The sequence below is a fragment of the Myodes glareolus genome, chromosome 11 (assembly GCF_982192425.1).
Source record: "Myodes glareolus chromosome 11, mMyoGla1.1, whole genome shotgun sequence".
Taxonomy (NCBI): domain Eukaryota; kingdom Metazoa; phylum Chordata; class Mammalia; order Rodentia; family Cricetidae; genus Myodes; species Myodes glareolus.
In genome coordinates this window covers 71183423-71201226 of record NC_142036.1, presented here as the reverse complement: position 1 = coordinate 71201226, position 17804 = coordinate 71183423, and the positions used below count along the sequence as shown (strand labels likewise).

Below are 17804 nucleotides of genomic sequence, written 5' to 3'. Positions count from 1 at the left end.
AGAATGTATTGGCTGGCTCAGCACTTTATAACAGTGTTTAATTTTGTGCTGTCCCTCCCTTTCTTTAACTTCCTGCACACAGAAATGGCTACCATCCCACTGTGAATGACTGTTCCAAAGCATTATATGTAATTTAGTGCTGGGTTGAGTAGGGGAGGCAAATACTCTACTGGGGTGCAGAGGACAAGAAATTCAGTGTGGCTCGGGCCAGGCTTTGTGAAGGACAGGACTTGAACTGTCAAACCAAACACCGTAGAAGGTTCCTAAAATACATATGTATATGAAGGTGATTTAAAGGACATGGTCAAAGAATGGAATGGACAGAGTCCCATCTGAACCATCTCTTGTTCACAAATGAAGCTTTCAGTAATAGGAACTAGTCATATTTAATGACTTGTTAGCCACAGGAGTTCCATGGGAAACCCCAAACAACCCAGGTGTTTCCAAGGCTTTAGGTTGCTCTCCACAAACAGACTGTTGCTGAAGACAACACGTATACAATTTACTGAATATAAAGAAGGTGCTGGTACCGAGAAAAGTAAACACCAACCCAGCTCCAAATCCTTGGATCTACAGTGGTTTCCTGCCTATAAGATAAGCTAGTGTAATAGTGACATAAAGCTTATGAGAGTGACCAACAAATTCTGATTTAATGCGGATTTAAGATGGAGCATGTACCTGACTGTGCTTGTCTGACCAAGAACCTGAAACAAGATAACCCAGAAAACCTAGGGTAAAACCAAATATTAAAGAAACATAACAATAGCATGACTCCTGATTATATTCTGCTATACTCATAGACTGCCTCTTGCTCAGTCATCAACAGAGAAGCTTCCTTCTACAGCAGATGGTAACAAATATAGAGACCAGGCAGTGTGCAAAGCATGAGAGACCTTGGAACACTCAGTCCTAAATGGGGTGTCTCCATCAAACCCTCCCTTTAGTGCTCAGGGAACCTGTGGAAGAAGAAGCAGGAAACATGTAAGCGCCAGAGGGGATGGAGGACACCAAGGACACAGGCTTCTAAACACAGTAGGACTGATATACACACAAACTCATGTAGACAAGCAGCATGCACAGGGCTGGCGCAGGTGGGGTCCCAGGGCTGAAAAAAGGAGTATAGCCTCATCTCTTATCCAGAAGATTCCTCCAAGTGATAACCACTTGCAGATAAAAATTTAGTTATCTCCGAGGGAGTCTCAATGGGAAAAGAAACTATTCTTAAGTGTAGGCTGCATCCCCAGCAGTGGATGGCCAGTAGAAGTTCCTCCCTCCCTCCCTCCCTTCCTTCCTTCCTTTTATACTGTACAGGTCCTTTGCATATATTATGGCTTCTGGTTTTGTATTTTGAGAGATTTCCTGAGTATGTGAATGAGTCCGTCTCTATCTTCTCTGACTTGTGTGCCCTTTCTTGGGTTCCTTTTTTCTGCTTTTTTTTGTCCTATTCCAATGTGTTTTTTTATTATTATATCATTCTATTATCTCTTGTTTGTTTTCTAATGATATATAGAAAAGGGTGGATGCAAAAGGGATTGAAGAACTGGGAGGAGGGGAAGGAGGGAAAATCACAATCAGGATATATTATATGAAAAAAAATATTTTCAATAAAGGAAAAATATAATCAAGGCCAGAGGCATGGAGGATAGCTTAGGTGACAGTAATGGTATGAGCAAAAGGAAGAACCAGTGTGAGTCACTCTTGACTCCAGGACGGTGTGAAAAGTTTCCCCTGAGTTGGGGACCTGGATGAAGATGGGTAGGTATAATAGGAAGTACCCAGTGGAGTCTAATGGACAGACCTGGTCTGCAAGCTTGAAGATCTGGCTTCTGCTACTAATCAGCTTCATGTCCACAAGAAGACATTAAACATACTGGGCAACAGTTACCTGAGATGAAATGGTATTTTCAGATTAAAAAAAAAAAAACAAGCTGTAAGGTAGTTCCTTATTTTATGTGATTCTCTTATGGTGGTCCTTGATAAACTAGAATAAGGATTTTGACTCCATCCTCACACTGCAGGAACTTAAAATATGTTCTGAAAAAGAATCATATAACAGAAGAGGAGCTTCTTGAAACAAAAAAGGCAATTATTGGAATTTAATCCAGTAAAGAATGATTGCCCTGGTGTTCTGGATAGTTTTATGTCAGCTTGACAGAGGCTAGAGCCCTCTGAAAAGAGGAAACATCAACAGAGAAAACTGCCTCCATGAGATCCAGCTGTAGGCTGCTCTCTTAGTTAGTGATTGATGGGGAGAGCCCAGTCCATTGTGGGTGGTGCCATCCTGAGCTGGTGGCCCTGGGTTCTATAAGGAATCAGGCTGAGCAAGCCATGGGGAGCAAGCCAGTAAGCAGCACCCCTCCATGACCTCTGTATCAGCTCCTGCCTCCAGGTTCCTGCCCGTGTGAGTTCCTGTCCTGACTTCCTTCAGCGATGGGCTATGATGTGGAAGCATAAACCAAATAAACCCTTTTTTCCCTAAGTTGCCTTGGGTACAATATCTCATCACAGCAATGGTGACCCTGACTAGGACACCTGGCCAAGGGGATCAGGCACACGGGGAAAAAGAGCCAGCTTGGATTGCGCTGCTCTTTCAGATGGAAGCAGGGCAATTAAAGTTAAAAGAGACAAACATTCAAGTTATTTTCATTAATTCTTTATCCACCATCAAAAGTTATACTAGGTTCTAGAGAATGTAGTAAAATGCAAGATAGGCAGAAAAGGCTCCTATTTTAGAGAATTTATATTCTAACAAAAGGGAAAAAGCAGAATTTGATTGGTGGTTTACCAACACTATGTTTGTGCCTCTCAGAGAATGAAGAGGGATAGAGGGATGGCCCAAATGAGAAAGTGCCTGCCTCATGAGCATGAGGGGCTGATTTCGATCCCTAGACCCTAGTGAAATGGCTGGTGTGGCAGCATACACTTGTAATCCGAATGCGGAAGGGGCGGAGGCAGGGGGGTCGCTGAGACTTCTACCGCAAGGTATAGGCTTATATACCTTGACTAAAAGAAAAAAAAGAGAAAAGCACCTAAGACATGACACCAGAGTTTGTCTTCTGGTTACAACACACACACACACACACACACACACACACACACACACACACAGAGAGAGAGAGAGAGAGAGAGAGAGAGAGAGAGAGAGAGAGAGAGAGAGAGAGAGATATTATAAAGAGAACCAGCAAGATGGCTCGGGTACAGAGGCTTTCTTTACAAGCTTGATGACCTGAGTTCAACTTCTGGAACCCACATAAAGAGAGAACTGAGTCCACAAAGTTGTCCTTGGACTCCACACACGCGGTGATGGGTGTCATCCACACATGTGGTGATTTGTGTCATCCACACACATTGTGATGTGGATCATCCCCTATACATGCACAGTCTTAAAATTTCTCAAAAAGAATGAAAGACCAAGTTTACAGCAACTAGGAATTGACTTTGTAGAAGGGAGGTCGCTTGTTCTTCCTGGCCACCTGCTAACTTAGATCCGAAATAATCACACAGAAACTGTATTCATTAAATCACTGCTTGACCCATTAGCTCTAGCTTCTTATTGACTAACTCTTACATATTAATTTAACCCATTTATGTTAATCTGTGTATCACCACATGGCTGTGGCTTACTGGCTAAAGTTCTGACTGACGTCTGTGTCCAGCATCTCCATGGCTTCTCTCTTAATCCTCCCTTCTTTTTCCCCTGCATTCAGCCTAGCTTTCCCTGCCTACCTAAGTTTTGCCTTGCTATAGGTCCAAAGCAGTTTTTTTATTCACTAATCAATAAAAGCAACACATAGACAAAAGGGCCTCCCACACCATGACTTCATCTATATTGCATGTTAGTCATTCCTAGGAATTGTTAAACATGTCAATTTACATAAAGAAACATGCATGCTATGCTATGGATAAAAACAACAGAAATGTGGAACACACTATAGGAATACTGTGTGTGAAGGAGGAAATCTATTTGCTCCTCATCCAGTGATTGCCAGGTGCCATTTCTCTACCAGGCCGCTTTGATTGGTGGTAACAAAAGATAGACATGATCCCCCCCCTTTTTTTAAATTTTATCTTATGTGTATTAGTGTTTTACCTACATGGATATCTATGCAACACATATGTGCCTGTTATGTGCCAGAAATGGGCTCTGGATCCCCTGGAATTCTGTTAGCTGGCATGGCAGTGCTGGGAACTGAGCCCGGGTCCTCTGCAAGAACAGCCAGGGCTCTCAACCCCTGCACCATCTCTGCCTCCTGATTAATTTTTTTCCCCACGTTTTAAAACTATTTCCTTTTGCAATGATCTTAATGTGCTTTTTTTTCTGTTTAAAAACAACTTATTAAAGCTTAAAAGAAAAATCCACTCATTTGTGTGATTTAAATTGTTTTCTGAACCATCACTGACTGTACAAATGGAATGAGGGACGCGCAGCTAAAAATGGCAGTCCTGTCCTTTGTCCAGTCCAGGTCTTCAGCAAGAGAGGAGGTGGCCCCAGGACACCAGTTCCCAAAGTGGTCAGGACTGGATTCTGTCTGGCACCAAAGTAAGTGGACTCCTGCTGCTGAGACCTTGTATCTCGGTCTGTTTATAGCTTCCAAAGGGGTGGATCACTCTAGCCTGGTGTCAGTTTACACTTGCTGTATGCTACTGGGCGCTTTTTATATTCCTGCTGAAGTTGCCTCTCCCGGAAATCTCTGTCATTCCATGAACTCTGTTGCCTGCCTCTGCCGGCAGCTGACCTCTGCGGTTTGACAAACAATGTCTTCTGGTTACATTCAAAGCAAGTTTGGGGGTGAGTTCCTGGCCAGGGCTTTGCCTCCCCATTTCCCACAGATGAGTTGAAAGGGGAGGAGTTTACACAAAAGCCCTGGTGTTATTTTCCCTCCTCAGCTTTTGCTCTGCTGTAGTGGTTACACTCCCCTGGCTTTTAAGTGCTGAATCTTTGTGTGTATGCTGAAGAATGAACAAGCAGGTGAAATCCAGCAATTTCTATTTTTTTTAAAAACATTCCATGTTGGTTATAAATTAAAATATAAAAATAAATATATACCGATTTAAAAACCAAAACAACAAATTGACCTGTATATAATCCCTTTCCCAGTGAACACGCTGGTATCATTTCCTTCTTTGTCTTTTTAGCTCACACGATTGTCTCAGATTTTCTTTTAACATTTACATAGTCTGTTTATAAATCTCAAACTGCCTGTGCCAATCCTGTTAAGCTATGAAGAACAAATCCTATTGGAATTACTTTACTTTTCCTAACACCACGTAATATCAGAATGTCAGTTTGAGGATAGCCCCTGCTGGAGGAAACTGCTGAGCAAGGGGCCAATATTAATTGTCAATGCATGAACCCCAAGAGGCATTTTAGTACAGGGGCCTCATGGGGTCATTGATGGTTTTGACATTTGTAGTGACCTGTGGGAGGAAGAAGGAAAAGGGGTCCCTCTAGACCAAATCACTCTGCACTGTCCTTTCCGTCAGCCTGGGGAGGAGATGGCTCTTGACCTTTGTGTGGTCATCACAGAAGAACACCTCTTTGACACAATGGAAGCCGACTGACAAGAAGCATGTACGCACACAGAGACCTCTTTTTACCAGCAAAACCTAGGTATTCTATGGGACTTTCTGTTGCTATTGCTGCTCTCTCCTGAAATCCAGTCCTTTTCAAACCAGATCTCCCTACACCCAAGCTTTCTCTCAGACTTTGCCTCTGCCTTCCAGGCAGTCTGGATTATGTCCATGAAGATGCCATGCAATTCCAAAGAAGTGGTCTTCTCTGGAGGGTCTGCTATATCTTTGTTTGTTGCACGCTGTGTGCAGAGATTATTTCAGTGCTTTCCCCTTACGTGACTGTTGATGGTCCCGTGTGTCTGATTCCCCTACCAGTCCTCAAGGTTCACAGCGCCAATGGGCGTGCCTGTTTGTAGTGGCCAGCCTATTCTAAGCAGCTCCTTCACCTCTCTGCTCTTTGCCTGAATCTTCCCTCTGCTTTAAAGTTTGGTTGTGCTCTCTTCCGGTTGTAAATCCACTGCAATGGCCCACCTTGCTTTAGACTGAGGTCAGCTCCAACTTACAGAGAAACGACGTAAGCCGTTTTGCCTGGTGCGTCTCTTGGCTGTGCCATCCCTCCGCTCGCTCCCAGCATCTCCTGCTCTGCTGCCCCCTTCCTTTGGTGTCTTTCATTTTGTCTCGTATGTTTCTTGTTAATCTGCCTGTACACATCTGACTCTTCACTAGAGTTTCACAAACAGGCTTCTGTCTACAGCGAATTAGGAATGGGCTGAGCACACGGCTTAGGGCACCTGGGGCAGAGTTCATGAATCTTGGATGAAATATTGAGTGCACCCAGGTTCAGGTGTTGTCCATGCTAGCTCGGGGCTCATTTATCGATCCCGTCATTTCTTTTGTATGTATTCTGAAGCCCCACCCTTGTTCAAAAGGAACAGAATTCTCTGTGTGTAATCAGGGAAAGGAAAGTTCTTCACTAAGTTTATAGTCAATCTAAATAAGCAATGAGTTTTAAAATGACTTTTTAGAGAAAACATAGTCCAGACATATTAAAAGTGAAATTGAAGTTGAATTAGTTTCTTAGCTTGTAACCGATTTCAAAAGCAAAATACAATGCCCTTGGAGGGACTTGAAGCACTGTTACAGGATTATTTGAATAGACCCTTCATCCTCCATTTTGGCAGGTCGTTGGGGTATTAATAATGGATGGCCGCTGTGCTTGGTGGTCAGATATGTTATTCTTATCCATTTTTATTTCCCAAAGGAGCTTCTGGAAAAGGACAGAGAGGGTAGATTTAAAACCACGTTATTGGAATTCAATACCTTTCATCTTGTTTTGTATGTCCGGGGCTTGCCGAAGAACAGTACTAATATGGAGAGTCAGCCAAGCATGGGGCAGGCAAAATACCAAAATGGATTTTCCTAAGTAAGATATAAGCTGGATCCCATGTTTTAATTTAGGCTTTCAATTATTAACCCTAAAATCCCCAGAAAATGTCTGAATGTATGTTTATGTAATTGATCGTTTTGCTTCTTATGGATGAAAGAGTCAATAAAAAAATCAACCAAGGCCAGTGAAAATAAATAAGAAATTATGTAAATCAACTATAAAAATGTAAATGTACTAATCATAAGAAATTATGATGAACTGAAATCCTAGTCACATAAAGTGAACCTCTGAGCGCTCAAATGCCTTTGTTCTCCCTGTGATTTCACAAAAGTCAGGGAGGGATGAGTTCAAATCCCAGTGTCATCACCACTTACCTGCCAAGTCTTGGAACCCACCCTCAGAAAGGTAGCTCATCTACGGGTTTTATGTGAAAACACAACAGAAGGCCGGTTGCCTCTTCAGCCACACTCCGAGGGATCAGTATTGTTTTGGTTCCCACTGCTATGTCGGGTCGGGGTGGTTACATCTTTTCCATACGGTCTTTCTTTAAGACTGCTGTCCTTAAAGCAAAAAGGAACCAAACACACACAGTTAAATCTTCAGAACCAGTTTTGGTGATGTGTTGTTTATGTTGGAAGCAGACGAGGAGTCCCTACGGGTCCTAAGTGATGGGGGCGGGGTAACCGGAAGTGAGTCAGTAGTGTCTTTTCCCATGGAGAGAATACTTCAGATCCACTGTGGGTCCTCAGCCTCTTTGGCATGCCTTGTGTATTACAAAGTGTCTTCTCAGCTTACATTCCCTAATTGTCTATCATGTGTATGGCTCTAACTTTACTTCTTTGTTGTTAAAGTTTCCTCCTCTCCCCTTCCCTCCCCTCCCCATCCTTCCACCCCTTCTCTCTCTTCTCCTACAGATTGACAGTACAGCAGAAACCGTTTGTATGCTGCCACCTAGAGCAAGCATTAGGAATAGTTTTAATGCCTTGTCCAGCATTTTCTCTATCACAGAACTCTTGTAACTTACTGTTTTCTCAGTTAAAATATATCATGACCATCTGATGCTATTCGATGTACTTTTGTGCTTTGTCTGTATTTAGGGTCCGTATCAGTGGTTCTCAACCCATGGGTCGCGACCCGTTTTACAAAGGTCGCTTAAGACCAATGGAAAACACAGATACTTACATTACGATTTGTGACATTAACAAAATTATAGTTGTGGAGTAGTAACGAAAATGATTTTATGGTTGGGGGGTCCCCACATCATGAGTAACGGTGTTAAAGGGTCGCAGCATCAGGAAGGTTAAGAAATGCTAGGCTGGTTTTTTTGTTTTTGCTTTTTGTAGGTGACAATCGCATGAGGTTCAGTACACCTCTCGTTTGGTCCTTTAGTAGCTAATTTTTTTCTTATATCGCTATACACTCTGATACTGCCTAAGTTGATAACCACAAGTACAATATCACAGGAATAAATTATTATATCATTAGAGATGATGGGAATTTTCTGGAAGGCTGAGACTTGTTTTCCAGCCAATCCTACCCGAAAGGGTGATTGACATTGACTGTAGAGTCTGAAATGACTGGTATCTCCCTTACAAGCTCCTAACCATGGCCTCTAAAATTAGCTTCTTATAGCTCTCTGGTCCTTCAAGGGTTCATTTCCTGTCCTAGGCTCACTGAAAAATCTCTTAAAATCCTGTGTCTATTCTATTAGTTCCCAGAGGCAAGTCGTGGGTGTATAGAAGTCAACAGCAGAGCTAGTTGCTATGGTTGTCTGTGTGTGTGGAGGAGGAAGACACAGAAACACATCCTCAGAACCTGTGCCATGGTCTTAGTGGTCGAACTATATAAAGTACATCTAAAATGAGGTTGACCTGTCCAAGGTTACAACATGAGTCAGCAACGAAGTCCCAAACAGAATTTTCACCTTTTCAAATGTTTTCTTAGCGAGAAATATTTGTGAATAAGCCCAGAGATAGCATTTATAAATGAAACAATAAGACTCTTCATAACTAGAAACACTCCTAGGAGCCTTTCAAGAGAGTTAGAAAATTTCCAAGTCAAATAAAACAAATATAAATAACTAATAGGTATTGGTAGTTCCCCTCCCCACAAGGGGGACTCTTAAATGATTATGATGAGGGTGAGTGATATGGTCAGTTAGACATAGCCTCAAATTAATATGTGTATTTGTGTTCCTAGTGGGGAGAGCTGGAGGATGGAAGAGTGATGGCTTGAAACCACCATGCTAGCCAAAGAAAAGCAACCGGGTTAGGGACACTAACCCTGGAGGGTATATTGCAGTTTTGGCCCTTATTCTGGATAAACTGTAGAGCCTTCCCATCCAACTGTTACCCAGAGCCCAGGGCAGAGACCTGTGTGAGTCAGAGAGGGTCATTTCAGTGTCCTCAAACCTGCACTCCAGAGTTCCCCACTCCCAGTCTGGTAGTCGACCTATTGTCATAAAATAGCAGTTACTGTATGAGTTTTCAGAGATACACAAAAGAGTCTGGGTAACACTCAAGCTATTATAGGAAGAGCATATGAAATAAACAAAGCACTAGAACTTGAGAGATTCCCGAGCTTCCACTGTCTTTATAGATCCGGTCACGAGGCTTAGTCGTCTATGGGGACACAGACTAACAGTACATATGGAGGGCTGGAAATACGTCTTTCTGAACTCATCCTAAGGCAGAGTGATCTAGAGAGATCTTGTCATTCATCTCCTTTTCCTCATCTTCAAATTGTTTTTTTAATTAACACATAAGCCAATCTTTTCCTTCTTTTCCTTTCTCCCTCCAGATACCTCCACTCCCATGCCTTGCTCACTCTCAAAATCTCCTAGCCTTTTTCTTCAGTTGTTTCTCTCTCTCTCTCTCTCTCTCTCTCTCTCTCTCTCTCTCTCTCTCTCTCTCTCTCTCTCAATGCCTGGGTACATAAATACAGCCTGCTCAGTTTCTTTTGTGTAACTTGTTTGTATATGAGTTCATGTTTGAATTTAGTGTGACTTGTTTGAATACGAATTCGTGGTATTGGGTAATCAATTAGTGAACTTATTGCTGGAGAAAACTATTACTTCTGCTCTTAACATTCTTTGGTTACCTACAAGTCTTTGCCTAGGGATGGGGCCCCATAAGATCCTTCTTCCCCGTTGGTGTGCTTTCCAGGTTTTGTTTAGGCAGCAGAGACATGGGTGAGACTTTCCAATCATTTCTAGGAGACACAACTTCACAGCAGCTTCCTGGTGCTCTGGCCCTCACGGTCTTCACAGCTCCTCTTCCGCAGTGTTCTCTGAGCCATTGGTGAAGGAGGTGTATTGCAGGTGGACCAGTCAGGGCTGGGTACCCTGCCATCTCTTGTTCTCTGCCTTTTGACCAGGTGTGGCTTTCTCTAAAGGTCTCCTATTAGAAAGGGGAGTTTCTTTGATAACGGATGAGAGTTACACTTGTCTATGTGTATAGGGACAGCTACTTAGAAAGTGGTTAGGGATTATGCTGGTTTAGTAAGGTGGCAGCAGGAGAGTCTTCACTAAGATTCATGACCTCGTTAGCACCTGTTGTTGGCTAGATTTCCAGTACCAGCCGTGATTTCCCTCCTATTGAGCAGACGGAAATCCATTTAGAGAGCTGTTGGCTGGCACCAGGATGAGTACCGCCATTGTGTCCTTTAGGGCTATTGTGGCAGGTTGGTTGCTGTGGTGTATAGGCACTGCAGCGTGGCTGGACTATTGGTTGCTTCCCTGCCCTGGAAACTTATATATCACCTCCCAGTACTATGAAAGCTAATCCTCAGAGAGGAGGCTCTCAGGTCAGACACAGAGATGCTCCTCTGGTCCTGTGTCCAAAGTGCATGGTGTCTTCAGCAAGAGGGACTTAAATTTAGTCTCTAGGAGGCAACTAAGGGCAATAGCCACAGACTGTATTATTTTGGGAGTCACTTGAACTCCCCTGACCCATAACTTGGAAAGAGTTTCCTCATGCCTCGTGTAGCTGTTTTTATTAGCGTACGGCTCTTGAGGAGATGTATATGCCTTGTATATAATTTAGGTAAATAGATAATAATATGATCCTTCATGGCTTTTCCAGACCTGCTTACTGATATTTTATTTTCCATCTTCTCTCTCCTTTTGTATTGACCTGCCTTCCCCAAATAAAGTCCACCACCCTCATTTTCCCCATTCCAAATCACTTTTTATTTCATGGTTCATAAAATCTGCATCATTGACAACATTACATATATATATATATATATATATATATATATATACACACACACACACACATATATATACATATATATATGTGTGTGTGTGTGGTGTGTGTGTGTTTGTGTGTGTGTGTGCGGTATTGTGTGCTATAAAGATAAAATATAAAGGAGTCACACGCAGCACTTGCTCAACAGGAGTCTACTAAAGCAGACAGAATTCAGAGAGCTAGACAGAAAGGACCTACAGAGCACTGGACAAACAAAGCGAATATGTACTTGGCTCAACTCCAGTCATGTGAGCTGTTGCAGGGACTCCCACAGGATGTTCCTTGCAGAGAAGACCCTTGTTCATCATTGGACAACCTAAACTAGAAAGAAATCTCAAGCCCGTGGCCTTGTGTTGTAGAGAAAGGAAGAGAACTCAAAACTGGAGTTCCGGGTCCTTGGAGGTTGTTGATTGCTTCTCTCACTGCCTTTGTCCTTGTGCTTACACTGTGGTGGGCTAGGAAAGGCAAAAGTAGCTGCTGTGTGAGCCGCACAGGGCACGCCGTCTAAGACCAAATGACCTTTCCTTTCCTAAATAATTGTTGATCATGTGGTTCTTGTTACATTTTCATTATGAGTACATTTTGCTTTAAGGAGGATACTGAAGACAGTAAAGAAACTTAAGAAACCTCAAACTCTTATTAAACTACGTAAACTGTGATACTACAGTATAAGTTATTTAATCTCAAAGCCCTGATAAAATTGCCTGATGCCACACTGCTCAGCAAACATCTCTGTGGTTGAGTGATACATGTAAAAACCAACAGAAAAATAGAGAAGGTGTGTTAGAAAAACCTGCAAACCTAATGTTGTCCTAGAAATGATCACAACACCCTCAGTATTGGGCAAATGAAATTCTCACCAGTTGTTGTCTGGAGAATAAATATGAAGAACGCAAATCCTTGTCTAGGTACGTCTGTGTGAAGTTAGAAGTGGACTTGTTCTCCCAAGTCTTTGTTTATATGCCTGTAGCAGCAGGCTCCCACGGGTCTGCTGCAGCTTCAGTCAGCCGAGACACACGGCCCATCTTTGGTTCCGTGCTTTACCATGAGTGGTACAGGGAACACCAGTGTCACGGCTGCTGGTGGTCCAGAGAATGTGGGGCCACCCTTTCAGCACCTCTTCTCATTAAAAATAAGAGCGAATTCAATGGCAGTTTTATTTATTGACCCAAAACTTGTCAGTGATGATTTACCTCAGAGAGTAAATGAGCTCACGCCTAGTTTTGAGGGCACTCCCTCTGGTTTTTGAAGTATCATATTTTCTTCAGCTGAATTAAATTCTGAAAAAATCCTTAGGAACTTGTTCATATGTGTGGCTGGGTCCTGCTGGTGTGCCCTTACAGACACACAGACAAGCAAGCCGTGTTTCCTGCCTTGGGGAAGATGAACTGGTCATGGAGCTGTATGAGTTAGAGCTATAATTATAACAGCAGAATCATTCCCGGGGGCGGTCCCATTGCAGTCATCCTGTTCACATAAGTTTATCAGTAAAAAAGATACCCATCGTATGCAAATTTCCCCACCCTTCCTATTGCTATACATTATAGCTATTCTCAGTGACAAAGAGCAAAGTAGACACTAGAAAAATATTGTGTCTGCTGGAGGAAAAGGGGAGTGATTTAGTTTGTGGTTTGGAAAGGCTTTGTTAGTTTTTTTTAAAGACAGCTGTCTCTCTAAGATCACAAACTGTCTGGAAGATTGAGTGAACTGAGCAGCAGTGAGCAACAAAATGTAACGTGGCCGTGCCTTTGGTCCTGTAGTGATTCTGAGAGTCACGGGGACTGCAGTGTGTGGGTGACTTAAACAAGACAGTGGAGGGTGTCGCTTTTCCCTAGCGCAGCTGTTTCTGAGGAAAAGCACCTTACATATCAAGAAGTGTGAAGATATACTGTCCACCGCATTCATTCATTTTGGAGGTGACCCTGTTTTTTTCTACACTCCCCAGAAAATAATGTATGAGCTCTGTATACATTACTACATAAAATCGCTGCTGATACTCACAGTGTCATGACCTATGACCTATACGAGATGTGTGAGCCGAAACAAATTTCTATGTTCATTTTACTGTGGTGATGAACTTTTATGATTTTTAACTGATCAGATAGAATTCACTTTCTTGGTTCATAGTCCTGGCATTTTTGAACTGTCTTTAATAATTACGGGTAGAAATGGGGACAATTTGAGTATCTTTTTTAAAACGTTGTTATTCTAAGGGCATTTTTAAAGTATCTTCAGTTTGTTATTTTTAGAGTCATCTGTTAATCTAATCATTCAAGGGAGCTCGAATGGACAACAACTTTTCTCATAAGGGAAGGTATAAATGAATGAAATCCACATAAAACCATGGGAGATTTTAAACAAAGAAAACAACTGGTAATATTGAAAGCTAAACCTGAATTGTTTTATCTACTAGAATTAATTTTTAATTGTCAGTCTGTTAAAGCAAGACTCATAACATTTTCAGTCACAAAGTAATTGGTAACCACTAAGTGTAAAGAGAACCATGGGTTCTTCCTGGTTAAGAAGAACATTTGTGGACAGAAGTAAATCTTCTGGATGAAGTTAGTTGCATTCTGTTGAAATAAAATCATCAAGCTTTCTATGAAATAATGTCCCACTGTCAAATAATATCATAGGAATTTAGGTGTAATAACTTTAATTTATTCCTACATACAGGACAGTGGTGCAAGGTGACAGTTCAAGCAAATGTCTAAAGGTTAGCAAAGTTTGTCTTGATCACTTCGACGAGTTCTTCCTTTCTGCCTTTCTTCTCCTTTTACAATCCCAAGGTCCTCTCTGCTCCTAGACATGGCTAACAAGGGCTAGAGCTGCGTTAAGGGCTCTGTCTGAACATTAAGTCGTGACTCTGAGTGCATTGGTAGATCTTGCAGTAGTAGTCCCATCACTCCGGGTGACCATTCATTCCAAGGTCCCATCACTCCTGGTGACCATTCATTCCAAGGTCCCATCACTCCCGGTGACCATTCATTCCAAGGTCCCATCACTCCTGGTGACCATTCATTCCAAGGTCCCATCACTCCTGGTGACCATTCATTCCAAGGTCTCATCACTCCTGGTGACCAGTAATTCCAAGGTCCCATTATTCCCGGTGGTTCATGCCAATAGCATTATTCCTGATGACCATTCATTCCACGGCCTCCTCATTACAGGGGATCATTCCTTTCAAAGTTCCATCTTTCCAGGTGATCATTCATTCCAAGGTCCCATCATTCCAGGTAAAAATTCTTGGAAACAGAGGAGTCCGGAAGTCAGATAACAAAGGTCTACATTAGAGTAAAGGCTGAAACCAGCAGGGACCCGAGTAAGAATCAGATGCAAGCCAGAGACATGGGGTAATTTCAGAGTAAAGCATGAAGGATGTTTCCCAATTAGCCTTCCCTATTGAAGGATGACTACTACTACTTTATGCCTCTTTCACAGATGATGGGATGGGATCGATGTCCAGTCTGTTACTTACATTTTCTTTAGCATCTTTGCCTATATTCCGCCCTATCCCCCTCTTAATTCAGATTCCTGCCCATCAGTAGTCTTTGCTCTATCAAAATAGAAAACGACTTGAAATTAAACACTACCTCTTGTGTTATTATAATTCCCTATGAATTTTAGCTATGATATCAGCTTAGTCAATCATTTTAAAAAGTTCTACTTGTGGAATGTAATATTGTGTTTCCCCTTAATACCCTCAGTGGCAGATAAAATATTGTGTGTATATATTCTTAAGATGGATGGTTGGATGGATAGATAGATAAAAATCTGACCATGAAGGGAATGTTTCTCTTCCTGAAAAAGGATTTTCTTATTTATTATTTAGTTTCCTCTGGGTAGCAGATGTGCATCTACCAAGAGGATTAGTCACAAGACCAGTTTCTCACTGCCATGTGCTCAAGTCACAGGTGCGATGGAGTCTCGACAAGAATCATTTCTTACGTGGATGGGTTAGGTTGGTCCATTCCCACCCTGTACCTGTTGACCTTGTTAGTGAAGTACCTACAGGCCTAACTAGTCAGATCTCCTGGAACTTTCAGATTTCAAGCAATTCCTGTTGAGAAGCAACCAATTATTTTTTTTAAAGTCTCTAATCCCTAGATTAGATTGCAGTAAGTTAGCAGGTTCTCCACAATCTTCAGATAATATAAAAACCTTCCTTCATATAAATGTCCACAGAACTGGCAATTGTTAAGAAGCTAAGTATTAGGTCTCTGAACTAAATATTCTATAAATAGTTGTTTAATATTTATATACAGTGACAGATGAAAGTAAATTTTTCTATCATTAGAAAGCAAATAGTTCAGAATTACTTAGTTATTTTTCTCTCATCAAATCTTTCATCAGGCATTCAAAACAAAGTCTACGTTTGGGGAATAGGTACACACTCACATATATGCACATGCAAGCTCGGTGTGCATATGCACACACACACACACACACACACACACACACACACAGAGAGAGAGAGAGAGAGAGAGAGAGAGAGAGAGAGCTTTTTATTCTACAGTCTGTGTGTTCATATGGTTTCGGTCAGGCCAAGCAATTGGTAACAGAGTTACCTTCTGCATGAAATAATTTATAGATTCCAGGAAGTTGTATCATGCGACGCATAGTTTTCGAATTTTAATAAGGGTTGTACATTGCCAGAATATTCATCAGAGAGAGGCTCATCAGTTCATCATAGTCCATCAGTGCCTTTGGGAACTGCACCAGTGTCCTCCTTTTCTAGATATGCAGGGGGATGGCTGACTGGCACCAGTGAACCCTTGGTGCCCTTTAAGGGTAGTTTCTGCTGGATAGCTGCCTGGGAATCTTGACCTGTCACCTGATTGCCTACATTCCTACACTCACTATGAAGGAGTCCAATCATGTGTCAGAGGAATGGGTGGCATGGGTTTTGGCATGTGCTGCCATAGTTATATATAACCTATTGTGCTGGGTGCTGGGGGTGGGTGAGAAATTCCTTGTAGTCTATTCTGAGCGAGCGACATTAGGATTATTTAAGCTATTACTGAATGAGTCTGGAAGTTCTTTTTCCTGCTCTATACTCAAGCACATCGAGAAAGCCAGGAAACGATTCCCTGACCAGCATATCGAAAGGGGAGCTAGTGGTTTGAAAACCCCTTACGCTGGAAGAAGTGTGGGGTACAGAGTTTTCCAGAAGTGGGTTATGAGTTATGAGGCAGTCTGATATGCTTGTTGTCATCAGTGCTTTCACGAAGGGAGAAGACTTGCAGACTCCAGGCGCCACCTCTTTTCTGCCCTCATTTGAACTTGGCCGGATCTGTATGCGTGTGTCCTGGTGTGTCATGGGTGCAGTGCATCAGAAAGCCAGAGAGACATGTTTGTGTGTTTCCATATGTTGTAATTCACCGAACAGTAGTAAACTGGCTGAACTCTGCCAGGTGGTCCCCTTTTCTTTGATAGCTGGCCACTGACAAGCTCTGGTTCTTTTTATCACAATCTTAATTACAAATACTCACTTTTAGGTCACAGTTCTACATGAAATAGTAATTATATCTACATGTAGGTTACAGAATGGCTTCAGACGGGTTAGAGAGACGACGGCAGAGCTCAAGGCCTTCAGTGAAGGAGACAGAGCTGACAGAGATGTCACTGGGCAGGCAGGTACGGCAGTGTTAGATGCAAGCCAGACTGCCTCAGCGTTGAGTTAGACCCCAAAGGCGAGGTCCAGGACCATAGATGCCAAAGAAGCCAGGCTGTGAAACAAACAGGGGGGCTGGCAGTGGCAATTTGAATTGGCTATCAGCAGTAGGGACTGAGCTAAACTGAAGCCCCAGCCACACAGGAGATGTCTACCTGTTGGTCCCGTCATGCACACACACAGTGAGTAGAATAGTCAGATGGCAGGTTGGTGGAGACTATAGCAGACCCTTCTCTTTAGGGGGGGTCCATGGAAGGATGATGCACCCTTCTTTAGTTTGTTTTTTCTTCTGATATGATTTTAATGCACCTATGTATTCTTCTGGTCCCGGTATAGTTTGATAGGTTATATTAGAGTTGGTATCTTCTTGCCTTGGGGTTTGGTCCATGCTTCGTGGGATATGCTGAATGGGGGTAGTGTGTTTGTGCCCAAGGTGTAGAGTCATCCTGCATTTTTCACTCCAAATGGAGCCAAATGTTGTTGGCAAATTAGAGTTACCTAGGGCAAAGCACAGTCTAAAAACACTGTTTTTATGTTTTATGGAGTAACAGAGCACGACACAGCCTGATATTAACATGATGGATGTGCTTTATATGATTATAATGATGTTATAATGAGACCAAAGTCCTCTGGTTGTGTCCTTTGGTCAACATCCTGCCTGGTATAGCTGGCGTGGTGTGCCTCACAGCAGGTGATATAACTGGGTGGTGGGCACTGGGAAGCCCGTGCCCGTTGGCATCGATTTAACTTTGCATGTATAAGAGGCCATACTTGACAGGACAATGGGATGTCAGTAATTTTGTTGTCTAGGCTGGCAACAAAGTCATTTTTTTTTCTAGATATTTGAAGTGTTTGGCATCCGTCGACTCAAAGAGATAGAGTGAGGTTAATAAACAACGCCAGAAGTGTGAGAAGTTGGGAAGACTGTCAGGAGAGTTGCTGGAATGTTAGCCGCAGATGCTGTGCTGGGCGGGGCAGG

General features: G+C 42.5%; 1 protein-coding gene across 3 annotated transcripts in view; it reads left to right on the top strand.

Moving 5' to 3' along the window:
• Nucleotides 1-17804, top strand: part of Akap6 (A-kinase anchoring protein 6) — a 423239-nt gene that overhangs the window by 156416 nt on the left and 249019 nt on the right. The window lies entirely within an intron of this gene.